Below are 8545 nucleotides of genomic sequence, written 5' to 3'. Positions count from 1 at the left end.
TGGAGAATTTTGATGAAGCTTCCAAGAATGAAGCAAACTGAATTGAGTCAACTTCTGAAGAACATAAAACTTGAAGAAGTTACTGGGAGCTGCTATTTTATATTATGACTGCTTTTTAAAATTTTGTTCGTGGATCTGATAAAATCTAGATCTCTAATATTTTTTTTTTTTAAAGATTTTATTTATTTATTTGACAGAGACAGAGACAGCGAGAGCAGGAACACAAGCAGGGGGAGTGGGAGAGGGAGAAGCAGGCCTCCCGCTGAGCCGGGAGCCCGATGTGGGACTCGATCCCAGGACCCTGGGATCATGACCTGAGCCGAAGGCAGTCGCCCAACCAACTGAGCCACCCAGGCGCCCCTAGATCTCTAATATTTTTAAGCCCAAGCCCCTTGGACGCTGCAGCTCTTTTCAGTTTTTGCTTACACACAATTCATTCTTTGCAGCTAGTTAAGCTGAAGAAGCCTGGGAATAAAGTTTGAAACAAGGTTAATAAAGTTCTTTGCCTAGGAAAAAAAAAAAAAAATCCAACCAATGTGTGTGAAACTGAGCTATGCTGCCTTCACCACACTGTAGTAAACCCCGTTCTAAAAGGCTCTTGCAGTGCAGATGCCAAAAGGAAAAGCCATGTGGAAAGTATCTATCCTAGTTCCAAGAACGGTTCAAACTACACTGAGATGGCAGGGCTAACAGGCAAGGCCTAGAGGGGGCACATTCCATTCTCAGGTGACCAGGAGGCAGGAGGAAGAGAGGATCCCCTAATTTTAGCGTACATGAGAATCGCCTGAGCCACTTGTCCAAAAGCCTCCTTCCCTCCCTCTCGGCCTTTCCCAGCCTAACCAACAGGCAGCACGGCACTTTTGTTTGCACAGGGCTTAAGGATCCAGGCGCCTAACAACCAGTGCAGTGGCCGACACAGGGAGCAGGGTAGCCTTAAGCTCAGTCAGGAGACTCAACCCAATGGGTTGAGAGACACCACCTTCAAGGGCAAAGGTACAACAGGGCTAGGACCTAAACCCCAGGAGCCTCCCTGCCACAGCATTTCCCAGCCCATCTGGGTGCCCAGGCCGCAGGGTACAGTGACTAGAAGGAGCTATAAGCCTGGCGGAGGTTCCACCTGCACCAGCCTGTACTAGCTGTGTAACTCTGGACAAGCCTCTGATAAACTTAGACTCCCAGGGTCTCATTTTGCTCATCTATAAAACGGGGCTAACAATAGTGCCTTTCTACCAGAATTACCGCAAAGATTAAGTAAGTTAGGTAGGAAGAGCACATGGGAATGTCTGGCACACAGTGAGCACTCCGTAAACAGCAGTGCTAATCATAATCCATTATTCTGGATATTCTTTTTTTTTTAAGTACTTTATTTATTCATTTGTCAGAGACAAAGAGAGCACAAGCAGGGAGAGCACAAGCAGAGGGAGAAGCAGGCTCCACGCTGAGCAAGGAGCCCGATGGGGGACTCGATCCCAGGACCCCGGGGTCATGACCTGAGCCAAAGGCAGACGCTTAACTGACTGAGCCACCCAGCTGTCCCTATTTTGGATATTCCTTGTTTGCCCCTCCAGATCCACTTTCCACCTCCATCCTGCTCTATGCCCCAAGAGCTGATCATTATGGACTGCTAGCAAAAGCTATGGCTGGTTTTGGTCAACAGGAGGTACCAGAAGAAGATGGGAGAGCTAGGCCGGGGTACTCATTCCCCAAGCTCCCTCCCTGCTGGGGCTCAGGTGGGCACTGACTACTTTCTAAGGCCACAGCTCCTGCCAAGGGGCCCCGTCCAGGTTCCAAAAGACCCAGAGTGGGGGGTGGGGGGGGCACACATCACTTGTCAGGTGCTCCACACTGTGCTCACAACTTTGCAAATGATCCCTTCATTATGCTTTCTTTGATTACCGCACGTAAGTGTGCACCTGATTCCTGCAAGGACCCTGACCAATATAGCAATCACCTCCATCACCATCACCATCCTGAATTTCCCTTAGAAAGGGAATATTGTAGGAAAGCCTTTGGTTCTGCTGTTTCTCTTAACAGCATTAGAGGTGGTTTGTCTGAGCAGAACTAGGCCAGCATATAGGAGGAGCATCAGACCAGCCAGGGATTAGAATCAGAGCACCTCCCCCTAACTCTGGGGACCAGGAAAAGCAAGTTCCCCAGTAGAAGGCCAGCCCAGCTCTGAAAGCCAATATATTGGGCCAACACCATGAGAAGCCTCCCCACAGACCCCCATCCCACACTTTCTCACGAAAAAGGCAGGCCCTGGTTAGGTCTACAGGATGCTGGCAAAGCCAACGTCCTGCGCTCTGGTAGCAAGTCTGTGTTCCCAGTGCAGCTGTCCTTCCCTCCCACTCCACGACAGTCTCACACCGGGCAGCCCAGCTTCCTAGGCTTGCTTCTATTTTAAAACACTCTGGGAGGTAGGCCACCACCAGCAAAGCCTTCAGTAAGAAGCTTCAAGACAATGTAACTGACTTGGGGGCACCCTGCCTGCCTCCCCACCCATCAAGGGAAGAAAAGCCTGGACTGGCAGGCAGCATGCCAAGGTCTGAGTCCCAGGCGCACCCAGGGCTCCTTCCTGGCCTCAGACTCCCCAAGTTCCCTGGAGCCTCGCTACCTGGCTTGACCCAGTGGGGTTAAGACAGTGCTTGCGCAGGTAGATTTGGGAGTCAAGCAGCCCTGAGTTCCAATACCACTCCACAACTCTCTAGATATGTGACCTGGGCAAGACAAGTCTCACTTTTCTTCAGCTCTAATATGGGGAAAGAGTACCTGTCTCAGCATCACTGTGAGAACTGAATTAGACTGTTAACATAAAATACTTAATACAGTGAATGGTACCTGGGAGGCATGCAACCACCACAGATAGTATTTTGTTAGAGGTTTACATTTTATATATTTCTTATTATAATTACCGGTGCTATGCAAGTTATCAAAAGGTCACCCTCAACCACAGGGTCCAGAGTCCTCCCTGACCACAATGAGGTACTGTTTAGCTGAATATTCTCCAGGTAAGTCCTAGAACGCCTCCTACCTCATTCCAGGAAAAGCTGACCTTTCTCCTGATAGACACCCAGGGTCACTGTCCTTGCAACGAAGAGGGGTGACTCCACTGACTGCAATCCACTGACAGCTAGCCTGCACCCAGCCAAACACATGTTCACTCTGATCAGCGTGAAAGAAGAACACTCCCCAGCTGAACAGCAAATTCTACCCTATTAGCTCATCACAGTGGCCCCTTGGTGTGCTACCTCGGTGTGAAACTGCCAGCCCTGGGTCCCAACTCTGTGCTCAAGCCTCCTGACCCATGAAAAGGAAACAATAGTACCTCTCTCCCAAGGTTTGTAGGATGGTGGATTCAACATCACAGAACGTATGTTAATCCCCCAGGAGGGTGCTGAGCAGGCTCTCAAGTAAGAACGACTGTTTTGATGATGATGATCACACAGTGGAGAAACTGAGGAACAAGACAGTGACTTGACCTGTACTAGATCCAGTGGCTCACGTCAGAGATGTGTTGTGAACTCAATCTGCGCTCCAAGACTCTCTCCAGCACAGTTCTGGGTAAAGGGCATAGATACCCAATCACCCACACCCCCCGAGAGCAAGCAGTCAAAAGGAGGAAGGTGCCCAGGCCCAGCTAAGGATCCCACTGGTCACATTTCCTCAGTGGCTACCAGAGGAGTCTGTAAGAAGTCCAAGGCCACAGACCCTCTGAGAGACATGCTTCTCTCAGTCACCACCAACAAAGAGGTCAGGCCATGAGAAATTCCACCAAAGGCAAAGTGAACTGCAATGCCTTGGGAGCATCCTACCGGGAAAGGTGAGGGTCAATGACCAGCTTGAAGGGTACTGCCCACATCTGCCCAGTGCCCATCAGGACCAGCAGCCCACGGCAACTCCTTACTGTATGGTCCCCCTAAGCCACTGTGTGTGTGTCTACAGATAGCCCTGCTTATAGAATGGAAGACAGAAATAAAGCTAAGTAATCAACTGACAGCAGGGTCAACCATTTTACTCTGGACAACTCCAGTGCTGAAGTTACCAAACCACCCACCATCAGAGAGGGGGGAAAAGCACGAGGCCCAAAACTTTAGCAGAATCCCATTCACCTGGGTCACCCTCCCCCGCAGGCCCAGAAACACAGTTCTACAGGTTTCCCACAGGACGTGAAAAAGTCACAGTATGAAGGTAACATGTTTAAAGCAGTTATTTCAAATTAGGAAACCGTTCTGCCTCTCAGCACTCTAGGGCTGTACATTCCACTGCAGCTCTTGAAACATGTGTGACTCTCGCTAAGCAAGGCTATTTTCTGGAAGTGAGTGAGATGTGCGTACCCCTTAGAAAGGATGTCCAAGATCAAGAGACTATGGTCTGGGCCTGCAGCCACTACATATGTCCATTCGATAATTTCACAAATACTTAATGAGCACCTACTATAAGCCATGTGCTACAATGCTAAAAACTATCCTTCTATCAGGAAGGGTGAGTTGCCTCTTGGATAAAAAGCAAGAGTGCATTTACCCCCAAAGACCCTTCTCAAGTACCTACTGTGCGCCAAGTGGCCCCACCCCAAGCACTGAAAACAAAGCTGCATAGGGCTTAAGCCTAATCCTATAGACCTCAGTCCAGAGCTGGGGTGGAGAAACAAGGCTAGCCCTGGGCAGTATGCCCTGGCCTTGCCAACTGAGTGTTAGGCAAAGGAGGGGTCCATTCCCTATCTCCCCCAGAGAGGTGAGGCTGGTCAAGGACTAGGCTTCCCTCAGGTCAAACAGGGCTAGGCTTCCCTCAGCTCCGCACCCACACGCAACTTCCTGCTTCAGCCTGACCTTGTCTGTCTATAAACTTATAGGATTTTTCCTGAATTATCCTGAAAATTAATCAATGCCTGGCACACAAGTGTTTAATAATAATGTTTAAAATAACAGTGGCTGTTTATGTTTAATGAACCCTTTCCAGAACACCACGTGGAGTAAAAATGGTGTGCAGAGGATGGGCTAAATCCTCCCAAAAAGCCTCAAGGCTGTCAAGGTTTCTACCCAAGGCTCCGAGTTAACCAACTCATTTCATTCTTCCCAAAAACCCAACGAAGGAGAGCTATAATTACTCCTATTCCACAGATGAGAAAACCCAGGCCTGGTATCGTCCCGGCTGTGTGACCTTGGACAAGTCACTGGGACTGCAGCCCTGAAATCCAAGGGCCCTGAACCAGTTTCGTGAAAGCACCGCCATACTCGGTGAATGAATGAGCAAAGGAACCGGGAATCCCTCCTAAGGCCAAGGAGGCCACATCCGCTCCCCGCCGGGCGTCCTCTCCCGAGGCCTAGCCTACCGCCCAGGGCCCAGCGGCCTAGGTCGACTCTCAGCCTCCGGTTCCGCCCCGTAAGGAGCTAGCACCCGCGGACAAGTGCTGAGCGCCAGCTTCCCTGGGCGTGGACCAGACAGGCCGGACAGGGCGTGTGGGGCTGGGAGCGAAGGGCCACGGCCGTCACAGGAACTCATCCCCGCGGCGACAGCATGGCCCGCAGAGGTCCGTGGGCCAAGCCCGGCGAGCGTGGGTGGCAGGCGGTCCCCCGCCCGACCCGCGCTGGCGGGATCCGGGGCCAGAGGGCGCCGCCAGGAAAGGTCACCTAGACCTGCAGCCGGCCTGGCCTTCCGCGGCGGCGGCCCGTGCCCTTCCGCCCGCAGGTCCCCCCGCAGGTTGGAGTCGCTGCCGCAGGCGCCCCCCGGACGTCCGGCCTCCCGCTCCCCCGCCCGAGCCCGCTTTGCCGCCGGCCCGCGCGGCCTGCTGTGCCAGCCGCTGACTGGCCAGGCCCGTGCGGGGTGCTCCCGCTCCCTCCCTGGGGCCCGGCCCTCAGCCCCTCGCCCACGCCCGCTTCCCCCCGCACCGCCTCCCCCCTCAGCTTCCCCGGGCCGAGCGCGGACCCGGGGCCGAGGCGCCTACCTCAGTGGCGGTGGCGGCGGGCTGAGCGGCTGCTACCGCGGGGGCTGCAGCGAGAGGAACCGAGCGAGCTGCTGGGCCGAGGGCGGGACGGCGCGGACGGCGGCGGCGCGGACCCGCCCCGACCCTGCGCGCCGGGACCGGCGAGCTCCGCCCCTGAGCCCGCCCCGGACACCGACAAGGCCTGGGCCCCGGTCCCCAGCCCCTACGGGCCCGCGCCCTTACCTTCCTGCGCTCTCAGTGCCCGCCGCGGGTGCGTGTGCCCACCGGGTGTGCGGGCCCGCGTGAGAGCTGCGTGCGCCCGGGCACGGGGACGAGGCGGCGTGAGGGCTGACGTTCGCAAGCTGTGTGCGTGCGCGGGGACACGCGTGCCGGCCGCCCGTGCGGGCCAGTCTTGGCTGGAAATCCTCCGGGTTGAAGCTGGCGTGGAGGGGGGGAGGGTCTTCCGGTTCGCTGAGCGGTGGCCGGGAAGGGGGGGGCGGTCCGGCGCTAAGAGAAGACGCGCGGGATCCCGGGCCCGCATCCTGACCTCGGGGCTGGGAGACAGTCGCCCTCCCCCGGGAGATGATGCGGCGAGCGGTGCTGGAGCAGCGCCTAGCCCGGGTGGCCTAGGTGACCCCCGGGACCCCTACCCGGGCAAAGCCCGCACGGGATGTTAAATGGGGCTCTGTGCTCCTGGGGGTAGTCCCAGGCCTGGCTGGGGGACTGGGCGCCCGGGGTGGCGCGGATACGAAGGAGAGGCCACGACTGTCGCTCCCCGGCTCCCGGCCCCCGGTCCCCGGCTCCCGACGCAATGTTGCCCGCCTCTGACCCTTGCTTGCACTACGCCAGGCTCGCCGAGCCCCGCGGCGGCCGAGGGCAAAGCGCTGAGAAAAACCCCTGTGCGCCGAGTTTGCACTCCAGATTTGCAGATACTTTTTCCCTGGAGCGAAACTGCTAGTAGCCATTTTCGGAGCATTTTGAGAAGTGAAAAAAGTAAATTGCGTTTCGCCAGCATATCTCCTGAGTCTCCCAGCGCGCAGACGTAATGCAGGTTCTGGCCAGCCGGGGGCCCCTGGGGGACCCCGCGTCCACCAGGGGCCTGCCTCCCCCGGTGGGAGTGTGGCGTCTCCCCGCTAGGCCTGAGCGGGTGGTCTCCTTCACCAAAGAATTACCACTGAGTGTTCCCAAGAATGAATCACTTCGTGGCTGGATGAAGATTCTGCACGTCTTTCGCCTCAGCCAACAAACGTTCTCCGAGGCTTGGGGCGTCTGGGGCCCCGGTGGGGGCGGTGCAGGGCTACGGAATCAGGACCCTCGCTAGCTGTGGCTAACACCTGTGGCACAGATTGAAGGAGTAGGCAACTGGGGCATGGGCAGAGGCAGTCAGGACAGGCTTCTGGAAAGAGATGGCAGTTTAAATGGGAAAGGGCAATGGTGTTCCAGTGGGGGTGGGATGTTGAGGAAGAAGGGCGCTAGCTTATGGGGGGGCGGGGCGGGGTGCAGACAAGGTGCACTGGGCTCTGTAGAGGGCTCAAGTCTGATTGAAAATGTGAGCAAGCACAGCTAAACCCCTTGAGGTCCTGGAGCGTGGAGGACCGATGCTAGAACTCTCCCCAAGCCCATGAGCTGCTCCATGGCTGACTGGGAGACTCAGAGCTTCCCAGCGTGGTCATCCCCATTCTGCACACAAAGGTCCCAGCACACTACTGGAGAGAGTGAGACAAGGAAAGGGCCTGATCACCCATGAGTGCAGTACAGCGGAGTTTGGGAGGACAGAACCTCAGGGAGGCAGGGCAGAACCAGATGGCTCTATGGGAAGATGGGGTTCTGGAAACCTCACATGAGCTAGGAGCAAATGCCCCACCCTGGGTCAGTGAAGCCCAGGTGTGATGCTTGGACCAAATGTCCTAGGGGCTCCCTCCTCTCCAGCACTCCTTTGCCAAACCCCCGTTCAGGACCCCTCAGCATGGGAAGAGTTCCCCCATGCCCCACCTGCTCTGGGTCCCTTCTGGGGCTCCCCTAGGTGCTGCTACAAGATTAATAACGTGAGTGCCCTTTGACTCACTGGCTGTGTGACCCTGGGCAACAGGGCTAACCGCTCGGCTTCAACTTCAGAGGGCTGTGGCGAGTTTAAAATGGGAGAGAAAACAGGTAAGCACTCAGAAAACAGTGAAGAAATCCAGTGAGACATGGAATCCTCAGACCCTAATGTTGACCCCTCCCCACCACAGCCCCAAGGGAAGAACTGAACAAGGCAGCCTGTCATGCCAGGCTTAGCAACCCCACCTTCACTCTGTCTCCCAGGGGTTTGAGCTAGGAGTGGCACCTGACTCAAGACCAGCCAATCAGGTCCTCTCTTGCAATGATGACCTAATAAACCCAGGTCAGGTATAACAGTTTTTCTTTGGAGGAAATGACCCTTCTCCCCCTCCTGTCAGTCCACAAGCTCTGATGGAACTGACTCCATCCCTGACTCCAGGGACTTTCTTGGACCAATCAAAGCACTGCATGCTACTGGCTACAGGGATGGACCAGTGACCCCGGCCAGACTTCCTGGGGCTTTTGAAATAAAGACTTGCCCTAAGAATGAAGCCAGCCCACAAAAGAGAGACAGAGACCAGATCC

The 8545-nt window shown here is 55.6% G+C and overlaps 1 protein-coding gene across 2 annotated transcripts in view; it reads right to left on the bottom strand.

Annotated features, from left to right (window-relative positions):
• VDAC1 (voltage dependent anion channel 1) overlaps positions 1-6229 on the bottom strand; it is a 25347-nt gene extending 19118 nt beyond the window's left edge. Inside the window, exon 1 of one of the 2 annotated variants that reach the window (XM_031025629.2) lies at positions 6164-6229. The gene's annotated coding sequence lies outside the window, so the exon portion shown is untranslated. Of the gene's footprint in view, positions 1-5941; positions 6073-6163 lie in introns of those variants that run through there. The other variant, XM_081827060.1, reaches the window with a different exon arrangement.
• Between the last annotated feature and the right edge of the window lie 2316 nt (positions 6230-8545).

The sequence above is a fragment of the Leptonychotes weddellii genome, chromosome 7, assembly GCF_054177405.1.
Source record: "Leptonychotes weddellii isolate Sample4059 chromosome 7, ASM5417740v2, whole genome shotgun sequence".
Classification (NCBI taxonomy): domain Eukaryota; kingdom Metazoa; phylum Chordata; class Mammalia; order Carnivora; family Phocidae; genus Leptonychotes; species Leptonychotes weddellii.
The sequence above is the reverse complement of the archived record's forward strand: the minus strand, read 5'-3'. Positions and strand labels throughout refer to the sequence as shown.